The sequence below is a fragment of the Anser anser genome (genome assembly GCF_964211835.1).
Source record: "Anser anser genome assembly, chromosome: 11".
In the NCBI taxonomy this organism is placed as follows: domain Eukaryota; kingdom Metazoa; phylum Chordata; class Aves; order Anseriformes; family Anatidae; genus Anser; species Anser anser.
This window is the reverse complement of record NC_139732.1, coordinates 5,830,477-5,847,214: the sequence shown is the minus strand read 5'-3', so window position 1 is coordinate 5,847,214 and position 16,738 is coordinate 5,830,477. Positions and strand designations below refer to the sequence as shown.

The window sequence follows — 16,738 nt, the reverse complement described above, 5'->3', positions numbered from 1 at the left end:
TCTTTGGTCTCATGAAGTGCGCGCTGTTCTTAGCCCTGGAGGTTGCTTTCCAATAGTCAGCCTTCTAGTTATTTCTTTAAGACCTCTTGCCGGTATTTTTTTCTGCTTAGGTACTTAAGCATCTCTCTCTAATTCAGTTCTCTATATTCTAGTAGGTGACCTAAAAGGAATACAACAATTTATAAACAAGCACTGTATGTTATTTCTTTGCTGCCTACAGCATATTGCTGAAAGGGCTCACATAAAAATCAGAGATTCTAATGATCATGTCATTATTTTTCATTCTGGCTTGGATAAATGTTTGTTTAGCAGCCACAAACTTCTTTGAACATATTAGACCTTTCAGTTAGGAGCATGATGTGTGTCTCTACTTGTTTGCATGCCACAGGTGCTATATTTTTGAATGGGAATAAAAGAAGTCTTTTGATTCAGCTACTTAAGTATTGACATTAGCCAGATTTTCAGAAATGCTTTTCTGATATTTGGATACCTCAGTGAGAGAACTACTGGTCCCTGAAAATGTGGCTGAAAATACAGGGGACCACTGAGTTGTTCTTTGCTGATTTAGGGATTTCGCAATGGTATTTACTCTTTCAAAAATCTGGACCCAAGTGGATTTGTAGTGTTTTCTATGTAAAAGTCAATAGCTGCTGCTAAGTAAAAGAAAACTCTGTAAACCAGTGTCTCTGGGGAACTGCAAAGAATGAATGTGTTAACTGTCTAAGCTGCTGTGCATTCGCATGAATCCGTGGGTTAACTCATTATTTGTAATTTGAGGTTTCCTGAAAACCTTCTGAAGAGAGACCAGGAAGAAGCTGCACAATTATATTTTGTTTTGCCTAATGAGTCTGGCAAAGTAGAAGGTCACCTCAATGTAGAATTTTTCGAAGATACCAGCGTTTCCTCATCCTATAGTGTGTGTCTGATAAAATGGCTGGAGCTCAAGATGTGTGTACTTCACTAATTGAAGGTCATATTTGCATGAATGGGTCTAACCTTAGCTGATACCTACCATTTCAATTCAACATCAGTTTTCTTACAAGGCAGAGAGATGCATTTCCTACAAGAGATACTTTTCGTAATACAGTCTCATCAAATCTAACATGGAACGGTAGATTCACATCTATGAATAATTCAATCTTCCCCATTTTAAACAAATAGAATGAACAACTAAATAGAAATAAAATCCACATACAGTAGGGAAAATGTAATAAAGTGTGTATGTGTATATGAAATATCACATAACACTTTGTACAATGAGTTAAGGATTTGTTGATCTTAGGCGATAAAGAATCAATTGGATTATAATGTGCAGCCTCGGTGAGGGTTTCCAGGATCTTAGAAATGAATGCAATGTTCATGAATATGGAAAAGGTTTCCTTGTGGGATTCAGAAATGAGGTGACAGTGCAGCAGCTGGCCAACAGGTCTGTGTGACTTTTGGATCAAGGGTATAAATATCATCCATTGCTGCAAGCACAAGGTAAATATGAGGCTTATACAATTATTTGTTAAGTTGGTTCTAGTGAGAACAAACAAACAAACAAAAAAACAACTGTTGACTCAATCCAGAAACACAATAAGCAAAAACTTTTATATTGCAGGTTATATTGCAGGCAGGGGTATATTCCTTTGAAGCTTCTGGTGCTGGTCAATGTCAGAAGCAGGATACTTGCCTCAATGATCCGTTGCTCCTAATGAGTTTAGTAGTTTCTTATGAACATAAAACTAGCATTTAGAAGGTACGTAGGTCTTTCTAAATCTATTGTACTATTGAGAAGTACTCTGAGAAGGGATGTGACTCAAGTTCACAACAGTTTCAGATTCTATTCAAGCAGTAAGAATTTTTAGTGCATTTTTAGAATATTTGGAGCTAATGGGAAACAAAATATTTTGAAATTAATCTTAGCTGATAAAATAATGATCCTAAATCAAAGTTCTCTGTAAACGTGCAAATGCCTTCCAGAATAATTGCCTAGAGTTGCTGTCTAGAAATTACAGGTAGCTATCACCACAGAGGAGCAGTTACCAGGTGTGAAAATGAGTTTGTGTATAAAATAGCTCTGGCAGGCCCCCAAACTAAAACCACCTGATTTCATGGAGCTCTATTTAGTCCTACTCCACCAGAGACCCCCATCTGAAAGTTGTCTCTTTACTGATCTGGGACGTAATGGAGGGTTAGATTAATGATAGCTGAGGTAGCAGCAAAATACAGGATCTTAGGAAGGGGATAAATTACAGCCTCCTTTGAGCGTCAGTATGTGATACTGGGAGACTTTTATGCCACAAGCTGGGTTTTTTGCAAGGACTGTAAAAATTAGTCAGGGCAATTGGAATTGCTAATTGCAGGTTTATTTCTGTACTGGAAGGAGAAGAAATTATACTAGTAAGTACAGTTAAAAATTGTTTAGCAAAAAGAATTTGTGGCCATATTGGAGAATGCTGAGCAAGGAGACAACTGTGAAGAGATGCCTCTGTTTCTGAGTAATTGGGCAGCAGGATCCCAAGGCAATTTGTTTGTTACAGAATCTTCTTCACAAAACTCTTTGCTGAAATATGTGGATTCCTGAAATGTGTCACCCTGAAAAAATCAGCATAGGGTTTCCTGCAATTTAATTTTGTACACATCAACACATTTCTTGATTACACTTCAAGCTTTCAAAAAAGATGCCAGTGTTTTCCTGCAGTAAAATTAGGACTTAAATCTTTATTCACTTGTTGTTACACATAGCTCTGCTCTCTGTGGACAGAAGCAGACAATCTGCACGTGCTTTGTTCTCTACCCACAGCCCTGGCATACACTCAGTGACATTGTATAGACCAAGGCATTAGTTAGTGCAAACACTGGTTTCCCAAATGCTGTCAGATCAGAAAAATGGTTGACCAAGCTCTGGTGAGTTATTTTTCATTGTTGGTTTTTGTTTTGTTATTTTAATAATAGGTCAGAGGAAGAAAAGCCTCATTACAATCACAATGTATGCCATGCATAAACCCTAATTTACAACTGCAGGGGAACACTGTATTCTGGATTACCTGTCAGCTGTAGACAGCACCTATCACTCCACAGTTGCAATGAGGGAGAAACAGAAGGCTGCCTCTCTCTGCTCCCAGGTACTCCTCTTCTGCAGTGCCATGGTGAAATATTAATTACATTTATCAGAACAGGATTAAACGTGGAATGAATAATTATTTGGCACTGGGATAGATTAAAGTTCTGTCCAGGGTTTATGTATTCATTAATTACTTGTTAAATCAAAACCACACTACCGTCTTTAGAGGAGCTGTCTTTTCAGCTGTGTTGGTGCAGTGGTTTGTACAATCGATTTGGATTTCTATGGTGCTTTCTGTAACAAAACAGTTGCCACAATAATTTTTTCTTCTACCTAAGCATGGTGAAGAAATCTTTACATGTATAGTGCGTGGTTTACTTCCTTACTGATCTTACCTTTTTATTTTCTGACTTGTTTGATGCTTTGAAATGGTCATTGTCTTTGGATTTAACACAGCACATCCTTGCTAAGTTTTCACTATCACAGCAGGGATTGATTGGAATAGATTTACTTCTGCCCCTTAGCAGCAGGGGAACCTGCTCCTGAGAGAGCAGATAAGCATGAGCCTTCCCTGCTAGATGGTGCCTCCACCAACGTGTTCATATCACACTGAAGTGATATTACATAGTAAATCTGTATTCTTTACCCAGATATGACAGTAGGAGGGTCATATTTCTGATTGTTCCAAAAATAGTGCATTGACACTAGAGCTGACAAGATCTTTGAAAAACTTTGTGAAGGCTCCACTTTGTGTTGACATCATCATATATGTGGAAATTGTGCTTGGTGGTATTTTCACTTAATTTTTATGGGGGAGATGTCAAGAGTGACTGATTAGTGCAGTGATTGTTTGGATCTGATGGCACTTTAAACCTATAGTGTGTCACAGACTGAAGGCTGTCAAGCAGGTTCAGTTTTGCCCTGTACTACCTGCCTTACTGTCTTTTTTTTTTTTTTATACAGCTGGCCATGCTATTCTTCATCATTGTTTATCATAGTAAATAACTGCTGTATTGCTCTGAATGGGAGAGCAAAGGTCTTTGTGGTCTTATGTGCCATTTATCTTGGCTGATTTTTTGTGAGTGAGGGAAACCAGCATATACGTGTATTTGTTTTCTTTGTATGGTGAATTTCTGTTTCTCCACAAAAGTCCTGTGCTCATGATGTTCAATATTTAACAAAGTGAATCAGGATATCGTTTACAACTACGTGACTGAAGGCTTGCCAACACAGCCCAGTAAATACTGATCCTTCAAGTTTTTGCTTTCTCTGCTCTGACATCAGTATACAGCAACCTCTTGGTGCTTCTATGAACATTATTGATAAGGGAACACTTTAATTCTTTTCAAAAGCATTCTTGAGAGTGCAGAATCAAGAGCTGTAGGTTTTTAGTTTTATAAGAGGTGCAGGGGTTGATTAAAAATAGATTCTGTTCAGGTCTATGTGGATGTTGCAACACGAAGAGAAAAAGAATCAGTCAAAATCCCAAGTACTTCTCGAAATGAAAAATTGAGAAAAAGGTCAAAATGAATGAACACAATTGAAAAAGATTAACCTCCTCCAAACACACCCACCCACCCACTCTCCCACCAGAAAACTCCGCTGTTTTGGACCATGCACAGCAACTGCAATGAGTCGGTTATCCTTTCAGGCAAGCCCTGAAATTCCAGGGCTTGATGAGCAATATTATGAATGTAGCACTACTGAGGGATACTAAAGAACATGTCATACTGAAGATGTGAAATACCACACTGAATCAATAAACAGGCTTCTGACTAACTGAAAGCAATGGGGCAGATTCTCGTTTGTTGCTCATTTAAATAAATCCATGAGTATCAGGAATCAAGTTGTGTGTCCCAGTGGAGCTGTGCCATGGAAGGATATTGTCCAACTTAAGTGTAGGGGACGTTGTGGGGAAACACACCTTTTCTGCAAAGCATTTGCCAGGTTTTGGAGGCTGCTGGATTTGTGAGATGTCATATTTATTAGTCAGTTCCCATTGCTCACCATCATAAATTAAAAAAATCAACACCATTTTTTGTTTCCTGGACCAACTGTGTTGTATTGGTCTAAGTAATAACATTCGTTATTTTTAAGCCAAGAGCATTTTGTTTATGTATTCTCTCCACAAGGGAAAATATACTTCTGCTATCGCTGCAAAGCACAAGGGACAGTTAAATCTAATAAGTTAATCTAGACTTCTAGAAACAAAATTAAATTTTCAAATAAAGGCAAACTGACAGCTAAGGCATAAATCTTTTATTTAAAATAGAAAATAAGCCCATTCAAATGCAATCAGAGAAGACAGATGTAGGTAGAAACAAGTAGAGATAGGATATATGGTGCATAAATTTGCTATGTCTGTATGATAGATCAAGCAGGGTGACCTTAAAAATGTTCCTAAAACATCAGCTAAAATATGAAATTTGCATATATTTAAATACTGCTTATTAATATAAGATGGACTAGAAAGAATGTTAACACTGAAAGTAAAATACAGCACAGGTATAAAGTGTACAACAGAAAGGTCACATTAGCTATCAGAGTGGCTGAAATGTAAATATTTACTAGCTTGGAGCTGGCAGTAAGTTCTATAAATGAGAAATATTACCTTCCACTGTTTAATACATCATTTCAGGTAAAACATTTAACTGAAAAAAGACCTTGATTCAGCAAAATTCATAATTAACTAAATGTTACACTTCAAACATCATCTTAGATCCAAATTACCTTAATGGACTACTCACAGATGTGATTTTCATTGAAGCAGAGGCAGGTGTCTCTAATGAAGGATGTTATCAAGATCATAGATACGGATGCTGTGAAATTTTGCCTGGTTTTGGAATGGTGAAAGGAGCTGTTTATACTCAGATTTCTCAAGTATTTTTAATTCTCTCTTTCTAGGTGCAAAGCTGTTGCAGATTGTTGGGTTTGCTTTGGCATGGTATCAGATTGCTACTTGGAAGGTGGCATTTATTGCCTGTTCAGGAGAGAGAATACAACATTTCAAGAGGACCTAATATTAAATTATAAGGAGCTGTTTCCTTGGACAAAAAGTTGCCTGTGGCTTCTTGATTCCTGCTCTTTCACTCATTCCTCTGTCACCCTGTCCTCAGAGCAGTGCCTAAGCCACGCTGCTTCCCAGTATAGGACGTTTAAATCCAGTCCCCCCAGGTGTCTGCTGTAAGCGTCTGTCTTTTTTCATCATAACCCCAGAATGGGAATTTCTTCAACTACGTAGGCAGCAGCATAAGGACCACTCATTCAGCTGTGGTCCTCTTGAAGAGTTTGAGACTGGCTTGTCCATCTGGTCATCCCTAGAAGTACATCATAATTATCTCCTGGTTCTTAATCAATCTGGGTTTTCTGGAGATTTCCACTGTAATTGGATCAGTCATTAATGTAGCCCAGATTTCTCACAGTATTCTGCTGAGATTACATCTGTTCCAATACAGTGACCCAGTTAGAGCTCAAGATATCTGTGACTATGAAAAAGGAAATATGTTTGTAAAATGTTATACATATTTTGACGTACCAATGCAGTCAAAGAAATGTTAACATAGTTAATTCGGATGGTATTGTCCAGCCCCTGGGAACAGCAGGTGGATGTGTGGATGACTCCAGACATGGATGTAGGTACCAATAGGCAAAAGGGATTTATCCTTCACTTGTCTGATGTTTTGTTCTGTTGTTTTGTTAGCTCATTAATGTTCTTTTCCATGGGTTTTGTGAACAATTTACTTTTAAAGCGGTATAATTCTGAAAGGTCTTTTTTGTATTCATTTCTAGGAAGAGTGTAAGTTCTTCGAGTCATTGATTAGTGACAAATGCCATCTATTGAGAAGTTCTCTTTATCTTTGGGATGTCTGTTTTGAAGGTCACTTCCATTTATTAAAGGATTGCAACTGTACACTTGAATATTTCATGAATTGTCAGTATTGTTTCTGGCTTTTGCAATACTGCCCCATAGAAAAAAAAAAAAGTCAGATAACAGATTTTTAAAAAGTTACCCAGAAAGCTACATGCTGACCTAATAATATCTTGTCATAGGTCAAATTGGATTGTTTATGTCTGTCGCATCTGTATTGCATAACACAGGATAAATTGGAGTATGAGGTGATGTATATGGTGCAATATGGGAACACAGTTTTCATACTGACTCTCAGCTACATGTGGTTGGTAGACTTGTATGTATAGACCTCTGATATACAGAATTACTTGCAAACATTCAGGGTGAAAACACAAAAACAAACAATAGAAAATATCCAGAGGGGCTTGCAATGAATTTATCTAGAGAAGATTAAGCACTGGATTCCCTTGAATGTGTGGCATGGTCTGGAGTTGCTTTACTTTGTTCTCAGTTGCTGAGAAGTGTCATTGTCTATGGAAGGTAGGATTTAGTGTGTAATAAAATGCTTAAGTCTCTCACTGTCCCTTGCTGAGAGCTCCTCCTGTACAGGGCAGGGGTCTGTTGCTCAATAGCAAAGGTCCTAGACTCAGCCTTCATTGATGATCTGGGTTTAGGTGTTTGCAGTCTCACCCTGCGGGGAATAGACTGTTGAAGAGAAGGTCCTTCACACTGAGGGATTACTAAATCCAGGTCATTTACAAAAGATTTGGTCTGCGATAGAGACTTTCCTACGTGTTGCTATAATAAAACATGCCTTGGCAGGAGACGTTTTAGAAATGCTGCTTGTAAGAACGCAACATTAAAGTAAAATTAAAATTTTGCCCTGTACTCCCAGCACTCTGAAAATTGAACTCTGCTTCCAGGAGTATATAAACTTCATTCACATATTTTTTTTCTTTAAACGCTGACTTGAAACATTTGGCTGCTTTATAGACTGACTGGGGTTATATAATCATTAGAGCTTGCTAATTTAGGGAAACAAGGCTGCTTTGTTTATAAAAGGTCTGTTTGAAAAATGACGTGCTGCTCCAGCATGGTCTTTCCTATAGATTAGCCACAGTACAGTACGTGTATTGGGGCAGCCAAAATACATGTAGACAATTAGCTTTTCTACCAGAGACTAGTTTTGTTAACATTCCCTTGATTTGACAGCTGGAATAGATGAATGTCATTCCTGACCTTTTCAATTTTACAGCTTCTTCACTTTCATAATTCCAACTCCTGCAGCTGCAGCATGGAAATGAACTTTAATAATGTCCCCAAACTCTTGAAAATGCATTACTTACAGTTAAATTTTATAATACTCTAAACAATAAGAACCCTTCATATCATTGCTGTTTAAACTATGGAATAGTTGTTAGCAATTAAAAGGGGTGGACTTTTTTTGACTGCTTTCATGGAGCAGATTTGAATAATCAGACATTAGGTATCCACGTTTCATTGTGATTTACGATGATGGAAAAAATTATTCTGCCCCGAGTTTTAATTATGGCTGGAAGATATTCTCTAGGTTCTTCTATTAATGCCTTTCATTTACTATTAGAGGGTCAAATACTGTTCATTTTATTGATCTGAATAATTCCACTAAAGCTAGTACAAGTAAATAGAGGGCAGAAAGCAGTTATACAATACAATTCAAGAGGTACAATTGAGTAAGCTGTGGTATGCCACTAACAATACAGTGATGATGTGATACTGCTCTAGATGACCCTCTGCTTAGTTAATTAGACACAGAGTAACTAGCATAAGCACAGATTGTGACTAAATTCAAGTTAAAGAAAAGGAAAGGTTAGAGGGAATACTGCCCCTATACAGAATGTGAGATTAAATAACTTGAATTTAATACTATTATTTAGGGGTCTTTTAGTCATATCTCCAATGTAAGGCTAGTCCAGCTTTAACTGTCCAGATTAGATAAAGGATTTAGAAATTGCGAAGTAAGGTGTAGAATATCAAGGCCCATATTAGAAACATCAGAAATCCAAGTTGTTGGTGCTGTTCCTTGATGGGCTCTAGGGGTGACTTGAGCCTATGAGTGGCTGTGGCTGCAGGACTTGTGGAGAAGCCCGCCAGTAACAACCTCCTGCCAGAAGCCTGATCTGAGGGGAATCCTGGGAAGGTTCACAGCGCATTAACCACTTTCTAGTATATCTTATAGCCCTTTTGAAAGGATTATTTCAAAGCTTTCATGTAGCTAATGGCTTGAGCCTCTTTTGAGAGTTCAAATATCCTAATGAGATTAACTCATTAAATATCTGCCCATCACTTAGTTGCTGATACTCTGATTCGTTTGTGGCACTGCAAGACAGTGTGGCCCATGAAAATGGAGACTGTTTCTCTTTGACTGTTTTTAGATTATTACACTTTCCACCCCAGTCTCCTTTTCTCTGTCATGCAAGTGGATTGCACTGTGCATTAACAGTCCTCTTCAGGATGGTTGGGCAAAGGTGACAGGTTTTGCCACCATGACATTACCTCCTTCCTTAGGAATCCGACTTTAAGCCTCCCCTTGACTAATTGCTCGTCTCTCAGGGATGGATTTCTTAGTGCTCACACAACCAGAATCACACAGATTCCTTCCACAGAACCAGATGAAGTGAAAAATACAATAACGTCACCTTGAATTTTACAAATTAACCAAAAACCACAAGGGGAGACAATACACACGTGAATATTTCTGAAATAGCAAAAGCCATGGCAGCTAACACAGAGTAGTGCCAAATGTGCATACTGGTGGGAGGTGGCAGGAGCTGCTACTTGACTTTAAGAGGGGTGGGCTGAGTCTTGCTTCTGCTGGCTCGTTTGTGTCCCAGTGGTCAGGGAAAGCTCGGGAGTCAGTGTTTCTTTGGAGAAAGGCCAGAAAGGAGCTTGGTTTTGGAAGGGCCTATGTGGGGAGCAGCTGAGGCTTGGCATAGAAACGGGCGGCAGAGCAGACGGAAAGAAATCCGGGCAGCACGACCTGGCTTGGCTGCTGCACTACGCTGGTGGCCCCAGTTTCGAGAAATAAATGCTCTGTCCCTGGACAATCGACACAAATAATGCCAAGGCCAGGAGATTCCTTTGAAGAACTGGCTGGCTGCTTGGGCTGCTGGCATGTTCTACCTTTAATGGGCCTGGGAGTTTCCAAGCACGCTTGCTTAAGAAAGTGCTGAAATGAAACAAGTGGCTGTTGCAGGGATCTTACACAGACGCAGGCAGTGGCTTACTGGAGCAGCCGTTGGGAAAATAATAGCGAGCCCCATTTGCAAAGCTCTAATTTGAGGAGTCCCTGCATAGCACAACCAGCATATAGGCATGATTTGAAAGGTCTGAAGAGGTTTGGACCCAACAGTTAATGGACTCACATTTGAAAATCAGACATGCGCTATTGGGATGGCTGACTAAGACCCCACGGGTATTGTGATGATGCTAGTGTATAATCAGCAAGTTTATATTTATAGCTCTTAAGATATAAAACAGAATTAGATGCAACACTTAAAAGAAACAAGGTGTTATTTTCCTTATAGTCTGTGCTTCTCAAGTGTTTGTCTACACAAAGTCTTTACTATTGCTTTTTAAAAAGCTCTGGTTTCTGAGAAACTCTTTAACTCTTTTTAGTGGAATTAGCCTGCCTTGCTTTTCAGGTTCTTTTGGTGAGCAAAGCTAGTCAAAATTATGGATTTGAAAATAAAATGTGAAAGTTTTGACTGTTGGTGGAGCGAAAATTTAAACAAAATCTGCATTACGTTTTTTCATGTTTTTAACCCATTCTAGTATTGGTTGAAATATTTAAAATAACAATATTTTGACTGTTGAATTGGGATAGAAAGTAGGAAAAAGGGAAAGGTTTTTGCCTGGTCTTTTTGCAGGCATGGTCTCTATGTACCGGTCAGCCACAGAGGGACACCAAAAGGTTCTTAATTATCTGTGCTACGACTCAGTACATGTTCATCTCTATGGTAAAAAACATCCCAACTATTGAACCTACTAAGGTAGATCCTTCTTAGTTTCAGGGCTTTGGTGTTTTGTTTTGCTTATTTTATTTAATTGAATAAGTCATTTGAAAACAAATAGAGCAATGTATTTTGAACATAGCTTTATGGTTTGCCTAGTCAAACTTTTAGACATACTGTATGGTATTCAATAGATTATTGAAGAGCCTAGGCATTAACCCTTCATATCGAATGTGGGAGCCTAAATTAGATGTATTTTCACTATTTTTTGTATTGTAGGCTAATGTGTTGTACTGCAGAATTGTCCTCCACATTCTTGGAAAGCAATAACTGGAATACAAAAGTGGAAATGCCTCAAATTCCTAATGGTGGACCCTGTTTGGGGCCATTCAGACGAAATGGCAGTCAACATCTGATCCATGCAGTACCATTTGTAAATGAAACAAAAGAGCAGCAATACCTCATTGCTAATTTTTTGCTGGCTGTAAACTTCCTTCAAAGACAGCAGAAGGAAATTGGAAAGGGTGGAAACTGCCAAAGTCACATCTGTACCTAACTGTGTCTAACATTACCTTTTATGTCAAATCATTAGCATACCCAGGAAAAAAACACTGTATTTAGTGCCAGATGTCTGCTTATTACAGCAAGGGAACTGGGAGAAGACACTGGGAACAAGACAGGCACTTAAGGGGTACAGTACCTTTGCATTATTAACACTTGTAGGTATTACCAGCATCACTTTGGGATAGCGGGCAGGAAGCATCATGGTGTGGAGCTAGGAAGCACATGGTAGTTAATGACTTGGTCCCACCAAGTCGTGACTTGCAGAACCTGCTGCCAGTCTGCTTTCAGGGGCCAGAAGAGCAGCAGCAGCACTTTGGAAGAGCGACCAGCACGGCTGCTCAGCCAGCGGTGGTTATAACGTGGTACAGGCTAGCAAGCAGTGGAAGGAAACAAGCAGAGGCTCACCTATAGACAGAATAAAGCAGAAGAACCATTTTGTCCAGTCTGGGTTAGTGGACAGAGTGCCTGGCATTGTGTACAAATATGTTGCTAATCTGGGCAAGGGAACAAAACAGATTTGAATGAGGAAGGTAAAGGTGGCAGTAGGGTTCAGGACTGGCCCTGACAGTGGGCATCCCAGTACTGCCTCTGGTTTTGTTCAGTGATGAAGATTGGTAACTCAGAAGTTTGATCAATATTTAATGTGAAAGACACCATGTGAATGCTGGCTTAAAAGAGAAGTGCATGTACACTGTCATCTCTGTTTTTCTCAGATAGGAATGATGGCAGTTTTCATATTGCATTCAGAGTTACTGTGGGAAAGAGTGTGTTCAGTCCAGGATGCCTATTGAGTGAGGTGAGCTCTAGAAATGCAGAGTAATAAGAGCTCATGTTAATAGCCTAAACCATTGACTACGTCTGCTTTGATAGGAGAACCCCACCACTGACTGAACTTACAATCACATTGTAGCTGAAGTCAGGGACAGATGCACCTCATGAGTGTTTTTAGCCAAACAGTTCTGATTCATGTGCCCATAATTGCTTCAGATTCCTATTATTGATCTCTCATGTCAAAATAATTGAACTTTATGGCTGATTTCTGATGCTTATTGAGAAATCATATAATTACTTCCAACCAGCTGTGAGTCAATAAAAGTTGAGTACATACCACTACTCAGATTGCTTAATGCATAAATTTCTCTCCAAATAAACACAAGATGTACAATATATGAATAAATCTGGTAGTGCATGCTCCTAAGTTACATGATTACATCCTCTAATATTTGAAATAATAGATATATCCGTTACGCATTCATATATAAAATATACCTACTTCAACCCCAACCATACGGTGTGGGGAGAGTGCTGTGCCTGCAGAAAGCCCTAGCATGGCTGCAAGGGTGCGGCAGTCTGCTGACATGCAGGGCAGGGATCAAGGTCTTGCTGGACATGCAAACACTACAAAGCAGTGGGAGCCAGCGTGTTTTATCATGCTGGGACTGACTGGGACATGTCCTAGAAGTTCACACCTGTCTAGAAAATCCTATCCTATATATCACTTTTTTAGTTTTGCCTTTACTCTTTTGTTTATACCAACCATCTCGACCCTTACTTACAAAACGCTGTAACCAGAACTTCCTGGCCTTAAGAGAGTGTCTTCAGAGTAGATGTACACATGCAGTGTCTTCAAAAAGCCGATACTTCTATGATTTCACAAAAGCCTAACATTTTTGCTGACTACAGGATGGTGAGAAGTAAACAGTTAGACTTTTGACAAGCTTTTAAAAAAGCTCCCTGATAACCCGAAATTGTTTTCTAGAGTGGTTTCATGAAGCCAAGAATTTTCACACCCCACTGCTGATGGTGATAGACTATATACTGTATACACACACACACAGTTGGCAAGGTACTTAAGTGATAAGAAAAATGTTTTATGTGAAGGTAATGAAGACTTCATCTTGCCTAGTTGAATAGCTTTAGCTGCCAATTACTAGATCAAATCCTGTCTGAGAAAGCACATTAGCTTTACTGTGTCTTGTTTTCTGTGTAATCACTGTGCTGCAAGTGCTGGTTTTATTCATTCCTGCATTTCTTTTAATATTGTTGTAGTAATTCTCCTTCCTTCAGGGGAAGGAAGCATTAATCAGCCAGTGCATTTAGCTCCTACTTACATTAATATATAGACAATGCAGTGATTTAGAATTCTTTACACCTTTTTGCAGGTTTTTCATTATATTTCTTAATGTCTTGAGGATGCCTTTCCTCATGACACTTTACAGCAAACCTTTGCAAAATGAATAGCTTTCATTATGAAATCAATGATATTCCCTCTAAACTTCAGGGGCAATGTCAAAGAAAAGCTACTATAATTGCTAATGCCAAGCAGTTTTTTATGACCAAACTCTACTTTCCAGATGTCACAGCAATGCAGTCATCACCTTCTTCAGCACTCTTGCCCTCTCTTGTCACCGTGGTTCTTTTTCTCAAGAAAGTGATTGTCAGCTATGGCTTTTTCTATTCTTATGTCTTTTCTCTGGTTCTGATTCAACCTTAAAGCTACCCTTTTCAGCAGAAACAGTCTGAAGTTTACACTTGTGACTCTGCCTAGCAGGAACCCTTGACCACTGCCTCTCCTTAAGCATGATTATATGAATGAATTTTAATTCTGAAGCACAGTAGTAGTTATTAAGAACTTGCAGCATTTATTTTAACTCCAGATTTTTTATTTTATTTTGTTTTTAGGAAGATCTACTGTGCAGACACAGAACAGTTACTGTGACCAAGCCAGTCTTGGCCAATCTGGGTTAGTGGACACAGTGCCTGGTGTTGTGTTCAAATATGTTGCTAATCTGGGCAAAGGAACAAAAAATAACTTCAGTGAGGAGTGTAAAGAGGGTAGTACTGCCTCTGCCACACATATACTAGACCTTGTTTTTACACAGTCTGAAAAAGCTGAAATACTGTAATATGGAAATTCTGGTTTATGCATCTGAGTACATGCAGTAATGTGGAGTCATCGGTTTGGTGAAAGGCTTGTAAACTAACAGGTAGAAGTAATCATTGTCTGTTCATTAAACACAGATAGCGTTGGGTCTAACAATGCAAAAAGGCATCAGCCTGTCTCTCAGAGAGACACAAGTTTCTTCCACTTGCAAAGTTAATACTTATGTTTAGTTCTGGTTGACAAGAAAATGCAACTGAAATCCTAAAACTTTGGCAGCATTTTGATATTCTCTTAATCAAAACAGTTTAACTTATTCTTCCCTTTTTAGTGCAGAAACAGACATCTGAGCCACTAATTTGTTTGCCCTCTTTGAGGTTGTTGAAATGTAAAAGAGATGAGATAGCTGCCCCTGGCAGTGGGGGCAATGAGAGAGATGCTGACAGACTTACTTATAGCATGGTCATGCTAGCAGGCATTACAATAATACACTTCAATTGAGGAAGTTAGTTTGACTTCTTTAAGTAATAGCTGTAGTTAAACAGCTTTCTAAAGCTTGTCGTAGCACCACGTGTTTAGACGATTGAATTTTTGTCATAACCTGGGTACCATACCAGTGGTTGTCCCGATGCTCTGTTTTACTTTGAAGGCATAGAATTGGCTTTTCTCATTCCTTGCCTTAAATACTTTAAATGTACTGACAAGCACAACTGACCAATTAATAGTACTTTTTCTCATCTTACCTCATTTGTTATCCACAGTGCTCTTCAATTTTTCATGACCCAAAATAGTAGATGTACGTAATGAATACAAATAGCAAATTGATTAAATGTAACATGCATTGTAGCACCAGTGAGATTGTCATTTGTTATTAATGAGAGAGATTTGTCAGGTTCCTGTGAAAAGGCTCGTGACGTACAGTGATCCAGACCTAGTAGCTGCAAGACTGCAGCCAACCGTCAGCTCTTTCATTGTCATGCAACAAAAATAGGGAGGACACATGATTTTCAAGATAATTTCATATTTTGGTACCATCTCAACGTTTTCAGGATTATTTTCAAAACATGCAAGTCAGGTTTACTGAGGATGTTGCAATAAATGGTGTATCATTGTAAGGCACTGAATTTCAAGGCCAAAGCCATTCTGTAGGAGCCAAAACACTGAATTTTACAAGGATGAAACTGAGTGGGGCCTTTGGCTAAGGCAGTGTGGCCAGCAGTTCAGTAGTCAGGCAGCTCGTGCAAGAAAATAGCGTTCAGATTTCACTGCCTGATTTAACCAGGCACACAAATATGTACCTCTTTTCACATCCTTGCTGAGTCACCGAGCCATGAGGCAATGGACAACTCCAGAGCCTTGTTCAGTTGCTCCTGATCAAGCTGGTTTATTTTACATAAGTTAAGTATCCATTGAAAGTTGCTCTTCTACGTACTGGGGAAATATTTGCTATTGTGGTGTAGGCAGGGAGAGTTTGTGGTTTTGCGTGATCTCTTCCATGCCAACATTTTACAATAAGTTTATCTGAAATCCAAAAGCTTTTTGTGGAATAAGGAAAAATGTCATCATTGTTTTGCACAGAATGTACCACTGAATTTGCTAATGAACAGCAAGGGAGGGCTCAAAAATGAGCATGGGAATGCAGGATATTATTTCCCAACCTTGAGCAACGAACCTAAAAATCCAAACAGCTGAATCCTTGTCCCCACATGCAGCTTGCTGTTTCAGTGTGGATCAACAAAGTTTTTGTTTGTTTGTTTGTTTGTTTTCTAGAATCAGAGACTTGACAATAGTTTAGTTCTTTGTTAATGCAAATTGCTTTAGCTACACTGACTTCAAAAATACTTTGCATCTGCTCAGGTCTGCCTGCTGGTCAGTTTGTTCTAGCCATGGACTGTACTCAATTAAAAATTACAAAAAACAGGTTTCCTTTTAAATTACATTATGGCGTGAACGTGTATTAGTTACATAAATTTAACAAATTAACTGGAGATCAAACCTTGCTATTCAATTCCTTGGAATTCTGCTTTCATAAGGGAATATAGGAATTTTATGGGCATTATTTAAAACAAAATTTTTGATCGTAATGTCTCTGAAGAACTAAATAAAATGTTATGCAGTTGTTTTACATCTCAAGGTGAGGAGAATCTTTGAAATTTATTTTGAAATTAGAGGCTCTATTCCGCATAATTTATACACTGAGTATTCATAAAAAGCACTACCATTGAAACTCACCTGTCATCAAAAGGAAAAGCACAGAAACAATGGCTAAGACCAAGGCAGGGAAATGGTGTTATGGATGTTATTTCCTAAACATTTTCTAAGGAACGGTTTCTACCAGTTACTGAGGAAATTAAGGAAAAGTGACAAAGCAACAATCATTTCCAAGTAATGGTTCTTTTTTC

At 38.7% G+C, this 16,738-nt stretch overlaps 1 protein-coding gene across 5 annotated transcripts in view; it reads left to right on the top strand.

Moving 5' to 3' along the window:
• LOC310905500 (uncharacterized protein) overlaps nucleotides 1-16,738 on the top strand; it is a 139,638-nt gene that overhangs the window by 102,956 nt on the left and 19,944 nt on the right. The gene's annotated exons all lie outside the window — the stretch shown is intronic.